At 47.7% G+C, this 15,623-nt stretch overlaps 1 long non-coding RNA gene across 1 annotated transcript; it reads left to right on the forward strand.

The window, feature by feature from the left end:
• Positions 1-5,828: 5,828 nt before the first annotated feature.
• On the forward strand, positions 5,829-11,108 carry LOC121010467 (uncharacterized). The gene is made up of 3 exons (XR_005781182.1): positions 5,829-5,857; positions 6,505-6,590; positions 11,035-11,108. It is a non-coding gene; the product is annotated as an uncharacterized LOC121010467 (long non-coding RNA).
• The last annotated feature ends 4,515 nt before the right edge of the window (positions 11,109-15,623 follow it).

The raw sequence follows: 15,623 nt of genomic DNA on the forward strand, positions 1-15,623 counted from the left end.
TCAGGTATTCCGACAGACCGATGGATAGAATACCTTGGGGCAAGGAAGCAGTTCCAGTTGTTAAATAACATTTCCCCCCTATTTATAAAAACTGTGTGCGCTCGATGCGTAACACTTGGAAAACACAGAAGGGCACAAAGAAAATGAAGCAACACATTCCTCTCTGATTCCTCCAGTCAAAAACCACCGCTAGCAACACACACACACACACACACACACACACACACACACACACTGCTAGCACTTTGAATATTCTTCTGTACTCAGTGATTTTCATGTAGCACTATATTATAAACACACACCGCAACAATATTCTTCTAAACTATGATTTTTTTTCCAAATGGAAAAGTTTCGAAGAACACAAACCATTAAAAAAAAAAAAAAGGTCTGCTCTTCTCACAATCCTCAGGATAACCCTTATCACTTAAAAATATTGGTCAGCTTGGGGCGCCTGGGTGGCTCAGTCGGTTAGGCCTCCAACTCTTGACGTCGGCTCAGATCATGATCTCACGGTTCGTGGGATCGAGCCCTGCATTGGAATTCTCTCTCCCCCTGTCTCTCTGCCGCTTCCCTGCTCTCTCTCTGTCTCAAAATAAACATTAAAAAATATTTGTTGGCTTTCCCCCCATGTATCTGTGCGCTAAAATGTAACCCCTGTAGAATCTTGGCTTGTTTTTTCCACCTCTGTGTCCTCAGCACCTACACTATGTCCTACGTGTAGTAGTGCTCAGTAAATATTGTTGAAGGAATGAAAAATATAAATACATATTTAATAGAGTTCCTGGGGTAGAGTCAACTTGCACATTTTCGGGGAACGCGTGGAAAACCCTGATTTAATACATTACACGCATTTCTTGCTTTCTGGGAAGAAGACTGGAGTTTACCTTTGAGAAGGAACATCCCTTGATTCTCGGTGAGCAGAAAATAAGAAAAATGATCTATTTACAGTTCTTGGGGAGACCCTGAAAGCCCAAATGCTGAAGCACAGACGAAGCTGTTAGGTATTCTAAGGAGAACCTAATGCAAACCGTGTGTGTGTGTGTGTGTGTGTGTGTGTGTGTGTGTGTGTGTGTTAGCAGAACGTGCCCCTGCAGGGCTGGAGAAGAATCTGCCTCCGCACTTGGAGGTGGGCGGCTGCAGGCCTGCATGTGCTTGTTTGCTCTTGGGAGATGGGGTGTGTGTTCTCATCTGAGCCCTTGCTCACTGGGGTTGGGGATTGAGGGCCAGATGGTGGCAGGAGGGACGTGCAGGTTTGATCTTCCCATCACCTGAGGCTGGAGGCGAAAGGGAGGGTTTGGCGAGGAGGACCCAGGTCTCCAGGGTTGGTCTCCCTCCCAGTGGTGATGTATAAGACCTAGCAGACAGAGCTGTAAATGTCCTGCCAGCCAATGCAGTTGTCTCATTTGGGCCAGGAGGCTCACTGCAGGCGGTGACAGGACTTCTCGGCGGAGGAGATGCTCCCTGCTTCATGAGGAGGTGTTGTTGGTCTTCTTCCTTATCTTTCTTCGTCCAGAAGGAGCTGGGTGGGAACTTGGAGGGGTGGAGACCCCCGCCCCCACCTCCCACCTTCTCCAGAGTGTCTTTAGTGCTCAGCGAGCAGCTCCTTGTCATGGAGCTTGAATGTAGTGTCTGCTCTTCAGGATGGAGAGAGAGGAAACTTTCTTAACAGTGGTTCTAAATTGGTGACTCAGTTGGCTGAGCGTGTGGCTTGGGCTCAGGTCACGATCTTGCTGTTGGTGAGTTCGAGCCCAGCGTCGGGCTCTGTGCCGACAGCTCAGAGCCTGGAGCCTGCTTCGGATTCTGTGTCTCCCTCTCTCCGCCCCTCCCTCACTGGCACTCTGTCTCTCTCTCTCTCAAAAATAAATAAACATAAAAAAAAATTAAAAAAACGCAATGGATCTAAATTAATCTCCATGTGACAAAGGCCCTCCTCTTATCTTGCTGTCTGTAGTGTCGCACAGCCTGAGGATCTGTCAGCATTTGAAGTGCAAATACCCTATGGCCCACAAATGCCACCTCTAGGAATCTCCTCTCAGCGCTAGTGTGATGGACAAAGAGGCATGTATTGACGTTTTCCGCAGCATCAAGCAAAAGGGGTTGTTTGTAATAGCATAAAACCGGGAATAAACTAAGTGTCCATCTGGTGGGGACTCTTAGACAAACCATGGTATATCTGCACTAGAGTGAGCCAGATCCGTACCTGTGGATGTGGGTGTTTCTCTGACACACGCCGCCGGGGAACAATACACAGAGAATGGTCCCATTCATTCGAGAAACACAAAACCAATGCAAAAATGTGTTTCTATGTGTACGTAAATGCAAAGAAAATTCCGCAAGTGTGCCTGCTTGAACAATAAACTGGGGTGACTTCTAAGGAGGGCAGCGGGATTATGTGTGTGGAGTCTATGTGGATAATAATGATGGCAGTTAAAGTAACAGGTGACGTTTGTTGAATGCTTGCTCTGGGCCAAGCACTGTTGAAGGGCTTTATTTGAAGGAGTTAACCTACCCAATCCTAATAATGACCTTATGAATTATGATTAGATTCCTTATTTTACACGAGGAAACGAAGGCACAACTCCAGGGGGTGCTATATGCATAGAAAACAATACGAACTGTGGCCCTGGAATTGTGTGGGCAGCGGGACAGCAGAGAAATGAGGCAAAGGGGCCGATTTAAGAGGCGGAGTCGGGATTTGAACCACTATGCTTTACTGCCTCCACTGCCTATCCCATCCCCCCTTAAAACTAATTTTTACAGTGGGATTTTCAGGTACTTCACATGTGTTAAAAAAACACAAACCCTACAGCCTGGTTTCACTTGTTTGTTTTCGAGGGCTGTGTGGTGAAGTTCGTCGGGGGAACAGCATCTTGCCTCTGGGGTTAGGGGTGGGAGTCGTCCCAGCAGAATACAGAGGTAGGACAGCAGGATGCCAAGGTCAAAAGGATGTGTGGGCTCATTCCTGAACCCGGGGTGAATGGATTCTTGGGGAACCTTTAGAAACAGCTGGGACTAATTCTAAGCGATCAGGCTGCTGTGGGCTTGTGCACTGAAATTTTTGGAGTGAAGTAAACTCTTTTTAGGGAATAAAAGCCTTTATTGTATATTTACAGGAGGGTGACTCCTGGGGCACGAGGGACTACATAATAATACTCCTTATGAAACAAAAGTAGGATGGCTTAGTATATGCTGACTGGTGTTTCATTCAACGTGTCATGAAATAACACTAGGCCTCCTTTGAAAAAAGGTATAGCTGTGTACCTGCATCACTGTCTATAATTTGGGCGTGGACTATAATTTGCTTCCTAATTCCCTGGAGAGAGCGCCACTGTCCCCTCCATACAATGCTGCAGGAACATCCTGGGGCTGCGTTGGCTGGGATCGGAACGCACCTCTGACTTATCCAGGAAGCTTATAAAACATGCAGATTTCTGGGCTCACTCTGTGCAGTAACTATCTACTCCTACATAACGAATCACCCTGAAACCTAACGGCTTAAAACAACAGTGCATTTTTGCTTCACATAGCTCTTGAGGGTCAGGAATTAGGTAGCATCTTGCCCGGTTGGTTTTGGCATGTGGTCTCTTATGAGGCTGCAGTCAGGGTGTGGGCCAGGGCCTGGCTGGAGCTGGAGGACTGATTTGGCAGGTCACGGAACTCGGGTCCTCGGCATGCGGAAACCTGCGTCACGCTGGCTGCGCATCCTCGTGACATGGTGTCTGACTTGCCCCAGAGCAACTGACTCAGGAGAGAGCAAGGCAGATGTGATGTTGTTTATGACCTAGCCACAGAAGTCAGCTTCCGCAATAGCCTACTGGTTACACGGGTGTTATGGACTGAGCACTTGTTCATACGTTGCAACCCTAATCCCCAATGGGACAGGTTAGGAAGAGGGGCCGTTCCGATGTGATTAGGTCACGAAGGCCTCCATGAATGGGACGAGTGACCTCTTTATAAAAGGGACAGAGAGAGCTCCCTCGCCCTTCTGCCACGTAGGACACAGCAAAAAGATGGTGATCTGTGAACGAGGAAGTGAACCCTGGCTCCTTGATCTTGGACTTCCAAGCTTCTAGAACTTGTGAAATAGTTTATTGTTTACATCAACCCCCTATAGGTATTTTTTGGGTATAGCAGCCTGAGCTAACTAAGACAACAGGTCAGGCCTATTCAGGGATGAGGGGACTCAATAAAAGGTTGCAAATACCAGGGATTCACTGGGAGGCAGGAATCACAGGGGACCATCTTGGAGGCTGGATGCCATAGCCTGAGAGATTGTGATTTCCCAGGCGTGTGGGGTGGAGCTTAGGGATCTACCATTTTAACAAGTGCTCAGGTGACTGCTGTATTAACCCAACCCAAGCTTACTGGCTCGGTGATCAGTCGCCATGCCAGGTGGCTACAGACGGGCTCCTGAAGTTTGCTCTTCCTGGGTTGTGGGAGTGAGGGGTGAGGAACGCTGTTTGGTTCCTTTGGTTTATGTATATAGTAGAAGAAGAGTTTGGACAGTCCTGAAAATGACCCCTGGGCCTGTAAATGAACCTTAGAAGAAAAGACAGTGGACAGATCTGCTCGGTGGTTTAAGGACCATCCCACCCCCCTGCCCTTTGGAGGCAGACTGACTGAGAATTTGGGTGTCCCTTGTTCCTTCTGAACCTCAGGTTCAACATCTGTAAAATAAAAGTAATCATTACAGTGAGTGTGCATGACTTTGAGATTAAAAAGGAGCAAAAACCCTAAATGATCATTTTGGGGATCATAGAGCCCCTTGAAAACTACATGGTAGTTGTGGATCCTGCAGGGGTATCAGTTATGCATGCGAGCCTGGCATACTTTTCCCCTCTTCTGGTAACATCACTCTGATTTACAGTGAGAAGCCATCTTTCTTCCAGGTGGTCTCCCTTGAGAGGCAACATGAGGCCTGGCCAGTCAGAACATGTACTGCATCCTCCAGCACAATGATTGGTTCAGGTAACGCACATGACTGCAGAGCTGTCCAATCAGAATGCATTCCAGGACTGGAGCACCTGGGTGGCTCAGGTCATGATCTCAAGGTTCATGAGTGCTAGCCCCACACCCGGCTCTGTGCTAACAGTGTGGAGCCTGCTTGGGATTCTCTCTCTCTCTCTCTCTCTCTCTGTCTCTCTCTCTCTCTCTTTGCCTCTCCTCCACTTGCACTCTCTCTCAAAATAAATAAATAAGCTTAAAAAAAAAAAGAATGTTGGGGCACCTGGGTAGCTCAGTTGGTTAAGCATCTGACTTCGGTTCAGGTCATGATCTCACAGTTTGTGGGTTCGAGCTCCACATCAGGCTCGGTGCTGACAGCTCAGAGCCTGCAGGCTGCTTCAGATTCTGTGTCTCCTTCTCTCTCTGCTGCTCCCCTGCTCATGCTCTGTCTCTCAAAAATAAGTAAATGTTTAAAAAAAAAAAAAAAAAGAATGCATTCCAGGACTAAGGAGAGAGATACTGCTACAGAGATATTCTTTTTTTTTTTTTTTTTTTTTTTGCTGGGATCTCTAGCTGGTGGGATGTGAGCAAGGAGCTGCTGTCAGTCATGCTGGGGAAACACCAACCTGAGAGTGAAGCCAACAGAGATGAAAAATAGAAAAGAACCCAGTATTTTTTTTTAATGTTTATTTATTTTTGAGACAGAGAGAGACAGAGCATGAACGGGGGAGGGGCAGAGAGAGAGGGAGACACAGAACCGGAAGCAGGCTCCAGGCTCTGAGCCATCAGCCCAGAGCCCGACGCGGGGCTCGAACTCACGGACCGCGAGATCGTGACCTGAGCTGAAGTCGGACGCTCAACTGACTGAGCCACCCAGGCGCCCCAGAAAAGAACCTAGTATTGATGCTCTCTTGTGAGTACCTGGATCAAACCACACTTGAACTTCCAGGTTATACCGGTCAGCAAATTCCCCTTTAGGCTTCATTACTTTGAGCTGGGTTTCTGACACTTGCAAAGCCTTGAGGTGAGACCATTTTGAAATGCTAAAAGCCCCAGATAGATGCAAATGATCTGTATTAAATTTTCATGCATTTGGTACCTTTGATGGTGAGGAGGCAAGGTGATATTTTCCTGGATCACTCTCCCATTCCCTCGGGGAAAGAAATTATTTTGTTTGTTTTGAGAAGCAGACATTTGGCCACTCCCAGAGAAATAACACAGTTCTGTTTCTTACAGTGTGAACATGTCTTCAGAATGGCATATCTGCTGTGCTGGACCACACAGCACAGTTAGTATGTGCTTACTGTATACCAGGCACTCTCCTCTACAGAAATTAACTTGTTAATTCTCCCCGGAAAAAGCAAAGCAAAGCAAAACCAAACCACCAAACCCCAAACAAATAGAATTTCTAGTTTTGGCTTTTTCTTTTCCCACTAGGCCAATGGCTCTTGCTCCTGGCTTATATTAGAATTTGGTATGAGATGATAGTTGATGTTGCACAAAGTTTTATAAGGCAGGATAATTCGTTGAGATATTAATTTGTGGTTTTATTCCTACAAGAGATGAATCGGAATGTGAGGCGTTATCTGCAAATTCTCCTCTCTGCTGGATACTGCTAAGAAAGGAGAAAAGAGGATGGACATGAGGTAGGCAGACGTCCAGTGTCTGCTTCTATTGGTACTCGATAAATGTTTGTTTCCTTCCCTCTTTCCTCTTCTGTCTTGTTACGCATCATGACAAAGTGGACAAGTGTCGTCTGCAGGCAGAACTGTCCCAGGGAGACTCAAAACCTACTCCGTAGCCAATGACCTACCTATAAAGCCTGTGAATTCACATCAGGCAGAGGACTGGGTTACTGAGAGCTTTCAGGGACGCTGTAGGAGAGTGAAGGGCTCTGAGTCCATTGCCTGTCACAGAACGTCTCCACTCATAGCTCGACAGTGATGTGCAGCCTAGATGATGCTATTGTCTCAAAGGGAAGGACAGGGAGACGAGTGCCCTTGAGGAGCAGGGAAATGGCAGAAGCAGTGGGAGTGGAGGGAGACTCCTCAACACCAGAAGGGGGTTGGCTGGAGTTCTGCCGGTGCTGTGATTCTCCATAGGATCCTGAGGGTGATGGCTGGAATGCCCCTGGTGGTTGGGATGCGGTGGTGTGGAATGACTGGGGTATACTTAAGGAAGACGGAGCCTGGCTATTGGGGCTCTCAGTCTGCACAAGATTTCTGTGGCCAAGCTTAAGCAATTCTGTAGAGAGCTGGATGATAGCCCATTAGCAACACATAGGGAACTGAGGACCAGAGGCCTATCTTTTGTTTCCTGAGCTCCACATTAAGCCTCCCAGATTCCGTGCCACCTTAGAAATGTGGAAGGACCGGGGCCGCTGGGTGGCTCAGTCAGTTAAGCATCCTATTCTTGATCTCTGCTCAGGTCATGATCTCATGGTTCCTGAGATCGATCCTGCTTCGGGCTCTGCACTGACAGTATGGAGCCTGCTTGGGCACTTCTCTCTCCCTGTCTCTCTGCCCTTCCTCTCCTCTCTCTCATGCTTGGTCTCTCTCTGTCTTAAGTAAATTAAAAAAAAAAAACTTAAAAAAGAAATGAAGATGGACCACCTCAAAATATGAAGATTGAATTTCTCACCAACCCTATAAGATGGGGGGGTGGGGTGGGAGGAGGTTCTGAGTTGATTGTAAAAATGAGCCAGGGATTCATTGCATATTTGAGTTCGTAGCCGAGTCTTTTATTTTATTATTATTTTTTAATGTTTATTTATTTTGGAGAGAGACAGACAGACAGAATATGACCAGGGGAGGGGCAGAGAGAGAGGGAGACACAGAATCCGAAGCAGGCTCCAGGCTCTGAGCTGTCAGTACAGCTTGAACCCATGGACCACGAGATCATGACCTGAACCGAAGTCAGACGCTTAACCGACTGAGCCACCCAGGCGCCCCATGCAGCCTGAGTCTTTTAAACAGAGCTGTCACGTATTGAATGTTTACTTGCACCAGGCACTGTGTTGAATTTTGTAACTTATGGTATTGCCTTTGCCCCTCAAAGCAATCCCATGGTATTAGGTATTATTACATTTTATAGGTAAGGAAACTGACTCCCAGAGGATTCAGAGTGCTTGTTGTAATGTATGTTAATGGTGCCCCTCCACACTTACTCCCTTGGGTCTTACCATTTCAGAGTTCATGGGCTAGACTTCCAACCCCCAGCATCTGCAGCTCTTTGACGGAGGGATCCCACTGACCACCAGAGTCCCTATGCATAGCAGGCCAGAAATGGCAGGGAGTTAATGCCTCCCGGGGCAGCCCTCGAATAATGATTTATAGGAGAAGTTGGTGTATAAATACCCCAGCTCCCTTGCTCCTTGGATGAGGTAGCTCCTTGGATGGGGAACATCACTGGTTCCCAGGAGTCCCCAACAGAATTCAATCCCGGTTGACCTCCTTGGTAGCTTCCTTAATACATACCCTGCATAGTTCCATCTCCTCTCTAGTCCCCTGCTGGTGCTTCATGAGGTCATTGCCTAAATCACCTGCTTGCACTCGAACCCTTGTCCCAGCGGAGGTTTCTGAGTGACCCCAAACTGAGATACTTGACCATGATCAATAGTGAATTGAGGAGCTGGGATTTGAAACCCATTCTGAATCTCTCCATTGCCCGTGCACCTAGCCGCTGCTCTGGAGCTTTCTTTTAAGCTTGATAGACCAGCATTTCAAGTGTCTGCAGGGACACCATGATGTACACGTTCTCTGCCACTCCGCAAACATGCAAGCAGCGATCTCACTGGACGTGTGCACGGAGGGCGAGCATATTCTTCGCAGATGCCCAGTCTCTTTTCACAAGGGAGTGGCAGGGAGAGTGGCCACTTGCAGGGTGGAGTTCTGTGCTTTGATGGGAAGGAGGAGGGAGGAGTCTGTTGCTCCAAGAAAGGGCCTGTGTGTCGATGCTGACTCTAGTTAATATGCTGCCCGAGTACCTCTTCTCCAAGCTGGCCATCTCTCAGCTGGGCGATAAAGTAATTTAACTAGGGCTGTCTCTCAGGCTAGAGCTCCTGGAGATTGCTCCTCATTTATCACAGAGGAAAAATTGGGATCTGCAGCCCATGGGCTGCCAGCATCATCTAGGCTGCGTCATTGATCTTTGAGTGGTGAAGTTCTGCAGTGGGTAATGGAGTCAGAGCCTATACGCTCCAGCAGCCATGAAAGCTCTTCTCAACCCAGTCCTCTGCCTGATGTGAATTCTGTGGCTTCGTGTTTAGTCATTGCCAACGGGGTGGGAGTTGATGGACCCTAGGAAGATCCTTCTGCCTACACGTGCCTGCTCTGCTGGTTTGTCATGATGTCTCTCAAAAGAGAAGGGAGAGGAGAGTGAAAGAAATAGATACTTTTTTGGGGCGCCTGGGTGGCGCAGTCGGTTAAGCGTCCGACTTCAGCCAGGTCACGATCTCGCGGTCCGTGAGTTCGAGCCCCGCGTCGGGCTCTGGGCTGATGGCTCGGAGCCTGGAGCCTCTTTCCGATGCTGTGTCTCCCTCTCTCTCTGCCCCTCCCCCGTTCGTGCTCTGTCTCTCTCTGTCCCAAAAATAAATAAACGTTGAAAAAAAAATTAAAAAAAAAAAAAGAAATAGATACTTTTAGCACTCTTGCAATGGAAATCGTATGCTTGCCTGCATGGAGGGGTCTGCAAACTTCTTCTGTAGAGGACCCAAGAGTAACTGTTTTAGGCTTTGTGGGCCACATGGTCCATGTGGCAACTGCTCAACCCTGCTGCTGTAACACAAAAGGGTTGAGGTGGCCAGCCAGCCGACCCTCTTTTCTAATAGTACCTGGTTTTTATTCCACTTCTTCCCACCTGCCCCTTGTGCTCCTGGAAGACCGACTCTACCCCCACCATCAGGGTGGGTTTTGATTGGTCTCAGCTAATCAGCACAGTCCATTTCCCTGGACACTGATTGGTTCAGAGGTGGGAATGTGATCTAAGTCAGTCCAATCAGAGTGAACGTCAGGACTCTTGCTTGTGATGTTGGAAGGAAGACATTCTGTGCGTGTGTGTGTGTTGTGTGTATGTGGATTGTGTGGGTTTCAGACATGAGGCCTGGAACTGCTGCAGCTCTTTTGTTTTCATGAGGAAAGCCTGCTCGTGGAGGAAGTCAATCACAGTGAGGAAGTAAGAACCAAGAGAACGAGAAGAGTGGGTCCTGAGACTTTCCAATTATATATTACTTTTTAAAAAATGCCAGTGTAAGTTTTAGGTACTTGTAGCAGCAAGGATCATCTGACTACACTTTCATGTGGCTACGCATTGTGCTTTACCGATATCAACTAATTTAATAGTTGTAGCAACCATGGGGTGCCTGGCTGGCTCCGTCGGTAGAGCATGCGACTCTTGATCTCAGGGTCGGGAGTTCAAGCCCCACATTGGGCATGGAGCCTACTTAAAGCTAAAAAAAAAAAGTAGTCAACTCTATACGGAAGGCCTTATCATTACTATTTAGGAGATGTTGACACTAAGACCTAACAAAGATTAAGTGGCCCACCTAAAGTCACGCAGTGTAGATACTATTGTCCATGACCATTTTGGATTCTCTTCCATTCCCTTATTCTGGCACCAGACCCTGCACCCTGACCCCTGTGACTGATGGCGCTTGAGAAGGGCATATGCCGCAAGCTGAGCCAATCGAAACGCTTCTCTGGGATTTTTCTCTCTGGAGCTGGAGGTAAAGGTAAAGAGCTCTCTCTGGTTGTATAGCTCCTCTTTCTAGAAACTGCTTTTCCATCCATATCCACACGAGTAGAGAGAACAGCCATGTTAGCACTTGACCCTGCCTCTGGATACAGTTGATTGGTTCAAGGGTGAAAACTTGACCCAAGAAAGATTAATCAGTTCTGTAGTGGTGTTGATATATATCCACCAGTTCTTTGATACTCTTCCTTCCAAACAGTTAAGCCTAATTTCCCTCCCCTTGAATATGGGCTGGACTTAGTGCCTTGCTTTTAATGAATAGAATGATGGTATTTGACTTCTGAAGCAGGTCATAAAAAGGATAGTTTCTGGCTGATGTTCTCTGTCTTTCACTCACCTCAGGGGAAGCCAACTGCTATGCTTGATTGAGGACACTCAAGCAGCCTATAGACAGGCCCAGGTGGTGAAGAACTATGACAACCAGAACTAACTTCCCAGCCATGTGCATGAACTATTTTGGAAATGGATTCTGCAGCCCCTGTCTGGCCTTTGGATGATTTCTGGAATATGAGAGACCCTGAGCCATGACTACTCAGCTAAGCTACCCCTGGATTCCTGACCCACAGAAACTATGTGAGATTATGAATGTGGTTGTTGTTTTAAGCCACTCAGTTTTGGGATCATTTGTTATGCAGCAGCAGATAACTGATACAAAACCTTCACTGAGATTGTTGGGCTTGGGATTGAGATAGTGTGGCCAAGTGGATTTAAGATCCGTTGGCAGCCACGTGTCCTATCATAAAGGTCAGAGTGTCTGAAGAAGCCAGTTTTGTGTGTGTGTGTGTGTGTGTGTGTGTGTGTGTGTGAGAGAGAGAGAGAGAGAGAGAGAGAGAGAGAGAGGAGAATGAGGAAAAAGATGAATTGTGGATGCATGTTGTTTCTGCCTACCTAGCATCTGTCTACCTTTGTTGGTGACAATACCCTGATTTGCCATGGCACAAACCACCATTTTCTCACTGAGAGTTCACGTGGGTAGAGTAGGACTGACTTCAGAACTCTCTTCCAGGATAAGCATGTGGTTCATGCAGTTCTAGCACGTATGTGAAGCAGTTTCTGAAGCCACAGTTCCATGAGCCAATAATCACCCCCTGCCCCTGCCCTTTTTTTTTTTTTTTTTTTTTTTGCTAAAGCTGATTTGACTTGGATTTCACTTACCAGTGAAAAAGACCAGTCCGAAATGGACCAGTGATGAGCATGAGCAGGAGACCAGTTCCTGCATCCAGCTGTTCCTGAAAGCCAGCCAGGTCCCTCCTTTAATAATAGCAGGGGCAGCAGCAACAACAAACATTTACTGAATTGCCTATAATAAATCCCACCTTTTGCTAACTTAGCTCCTCTTACTCGCAACCGAGAAAGTCTTAAAGAGCCCAATATCCACTGCAACAATATCTGGAAGGGGAGGGAATGTGCTAAGGGAACGAAATTTAAATCAAGGTTTACAAAAAGACACAAGTGGGAAATCATGCAAGACTGTAACTGAGTCATGCATAAATTTTGCCTAGACCTTCTCTGTGCTTAGGGCCCCTTGTGCGGGGAGCACAGCCCCACAGGGAGGCGTTCATGGATCGGATGCCAAACAGATTCAGGCAGGGGGAACGGGCGAAGAAGACAAAGCAAGGCACATTTCTGAAAGCCTTCTGAATCTTTAAAGTTAGGACCTAAATCTACTTATCAAGAATGGCAGGGGTGGGAGATGGCGTTGGAAGGCGGAGGTTTTTCAACCAATAAAGCGCCGCCTCCCTCACTTCTATATTCTTTTTTCTTTGATCTTTTTTTCCTTTTTTGTCTACGGCGGAAAGCACGAGTGCTCTCTCCCCTCTCTCCAGAGGTATGCCCTTTGGAAAAATGTTTTCATGTTTATTTTATAAGTAAACTTTAGCGTTTAGAGCCGTTTTAGTTTCATGGTAAAATGAAACTAAATGAGGCGAAGGTACAGAGATCTCCCACGTATGCCGTGCGCCCCCACAAATGCACAGGCTCCCCCAGTACCAACATCCCACACCAGAGCCGGAGGCCCGTTACGCTTGATGAACCTCCATCCACGCACCATGATCACCCAGAGTCTATGGTTTGTATTTGGGTTTGCTCTTGGCGGTGTGCATTCTATGGGTTTGGACAAATTTACGATGACGTGTACCCACCGTTCTAGGATCATATAGAATGGTTCCCTAGCCCCCAAATCCTCTGTGCTCCACCCACTCACCGTCAGCATCCGCTTTTCAACAGTGTGGAGGGCACCCTTGCGGGGCTTTTCCTGTGCATTTGCACACCTTGTTACCCGAAACTGGGTGCACCTTTCGGTGAGCGTCAGGCCAAAAGACACAACCTAGCCAAAGACTAGGAAGAGGAGGGGTTTTACTTGCCACATGTAAAGGAGAGCACCAGGGATGTTTCCCAGAGCCATGTCTCCTTGAACAGCAAAACTGGGCAAGTTTTAAGGTAGGAGGGCATGCATATTCATGAAGGGGCTTCAGCATGGAATTAGGGCAAAAGTCATCTTAAGGTGACGGAGTCCGGGTAGAAGTCAGCATCACCAGTTCTCTGGCTCTGGTCGGTCTGGCATCTGAGTGCTCAGAGGGGTTTAGATCCTGCAAAGATAACTCAAGAATGTGCCTCAGATTAATCTTTACATTTGAACCAGCACTGGTGGTTTGACCACTGATTTATTGTCTTGACATGATTAGCCTGGCTCCTGGCCTGATAGTGGCTGTTTGTTCTTACAGTCTTACCAGACCTCCCCGACTCCCCCCCCCCCACCCTTAAAATCATTATCTGCTGGGGTCTGTTCTTCTGCAATTTCAAGATACCCCAAGAAAATTCTGCAAGAAATGCTTTTGCAGATCTCAAGATGGTGGGGGCCTAAAATGACTTTTCTTTCTTTCTTTTTTTTTTAAATTTGTTAATTTTTTTTGAAATGTTTATTTTGGGGAGAGAGGAGAGACAGAGCGTGAGCCGGGGAGGGGCAGAGAGAGAGGAAGACACAGAATCCGAAGCAGGCTCCGGGCTGACAGCACAGAGCCCGTGGCGGGGCTCAAACCCAGGAACCGCGAGATCATGACCTGAGCTGAAGTTGGATGCTTAACGGACTGAGCCAGCCAGGCGCCCCCTAAAATGACTTTTCTTATGTCAAGAAAGCTATTCGTCATCTTTCTTTTTCCAGGGGAGCCCCCTAACTTGTTCCGCTTCCAGCCTGAGTACGCGCATGTGCCTAAATGTGGTGTTGTGTTTCTTTTCTTTCTAATAATACTTATCCTGTAATACTTAGAGATCTGTGACCTGCTTTGTGTCACTTGCACGTAGGTCTTGTGAGCACAGGCTCTACTGCATTCTTTAAAGAGATACTTAACACCCCAATGGAATATTCCAGTGGAATATGATCCGTGTCCCTGTTGATGGGCATTTAATTATCTCCAGCTTTCTCTGTGTGTGTGTTCCATGCACCCTCTTGTCCACACATATTTGTGCATGTGTGTTTTTGTAGAAAACATGCGTCTGAGAGCTGGGAGGGTAAAGGTTATGCAGGTTTGGGCTTTTCGATGGGAGCGGGCAGCCGCCCTGGGAGAGGTTGTGCTAGCTTGAACTTTCATCACTGGTGACTTCCAGCTCCACCCCACCGACGGAGGGCAACTTGTATCACATTGTTTTTGCTGATCTGGTTAGCAAAAAGGATATCCTTTTTTGCTGTCTTAACTTGAATTTCCTTTATTGTTTCAACTCCCAAACAACTTCCTTTTTCTGGACTCCACCCACCATCCCACTCCCTCCCACTCTCCCACCCCCAGCTCCAGGGGCCTCAGGCCTGAGTTCCCTAAGGAGCTGGGTTGCTTTCAGAGCTGTATTTAAGGCAGTGAGGAAGATGGCTTTGATGGCTTCCAGGAGGGTGGGTGTTCTCTCCGGCCTTTCATCTTCAAGATTTCTGCCCGTGGGTTTGGCAGAGAGAATGGGGAAGAGCTTTGAGAGCCCAGGGTCATCCTGGGTTGACGGTGGTTTTGCAATCAGAAGCTGGAAGGAAGATGTGTGAATCAAGAGGGTGGGTGTGGGTGCCTCTGCCTCAGAATGGGTGGGAGTGAAATACCACTGGTGGAATAAATAAAAGACAATAATTATAGTGCAAAATGCACATGCGTCAGGCACAACACTGAGGACCTGAAATGTGTGGCCTCGCTTAATCCCCACCATAACCCTATGAAGTTGGTACGAGTGTTACCCGTTCATAAATGTGCGAACCAAGGCGTGAGGAATGATGAAGAACTCACAGCCGGCAGGTGGTTGGGCTAGGACTCCACCTGCTTGCTCTTGTAATTTAACCATTACAAACGCTGCCGCCCCCTCAAGGTTAACACTTGACCAGCCCGATGTCGCCTAACGACGACGCACTGGGACCTGTGTATTCCTTCAGTTCACACATGCCGTCTGGGAGGGAAGTTCACTGTCCTCACCTTACGACAGAGGAAACTGAGGCTTGGGAAAGGTAAGTGGAGACATTGGGGTTTGAATCCAGGCTTTTCATTCCCCGTTCAGTGATTTTGACCCCTCCACATCTGAATAAACCAAAGCCCCTAAAGTTGACGATTTTTCTTGTTGAACGTTTGGCCTTGTGGATAAGCAGCGACCGCTTACCAGCCAGTGCGGTCACACACGGGTAGATAAATCTTGGCTGTGGATTGGACGTAGAGGGGGGCAGGGGAACTCTTCAACTCCATGGATGATTGGAGGCTCCATTTTCTGAGTGAAGTGTAGGGGGAGGTTCAGAGTGGGGGTGCAGATGGCCAGTTCAGGTTTGTGCAGGTTGTGTTCTAGGCATGTCTGAAACATCCAGACATCTAGATGCTGCCCTCCACTCACAGATGCTTTCTCTCCCGGCACGGTGGGTAATTTACACTGACTAAGGTTGATTTTCTTAGCACGGTCAGGAAGCAAATGGTGGGGGT

Source organism: Herpailurus yagouaroundi, unplaced genomic scaffold (assembly GCF_014898765.1).
Source record: "Herpailurus yagouaroundi ecotype Mexico unplaced genomic scaffold, PumYag 191, whole genome shotgun sequence".
In the NCBI taxonomy this organism is placed as follows: domain Eukaryota; kingdom Metazoa; phylum Chordata; class Mammalia; order Carnivora; family Felidae; genus Herpailurus; species Herpailurus yagouaroundi.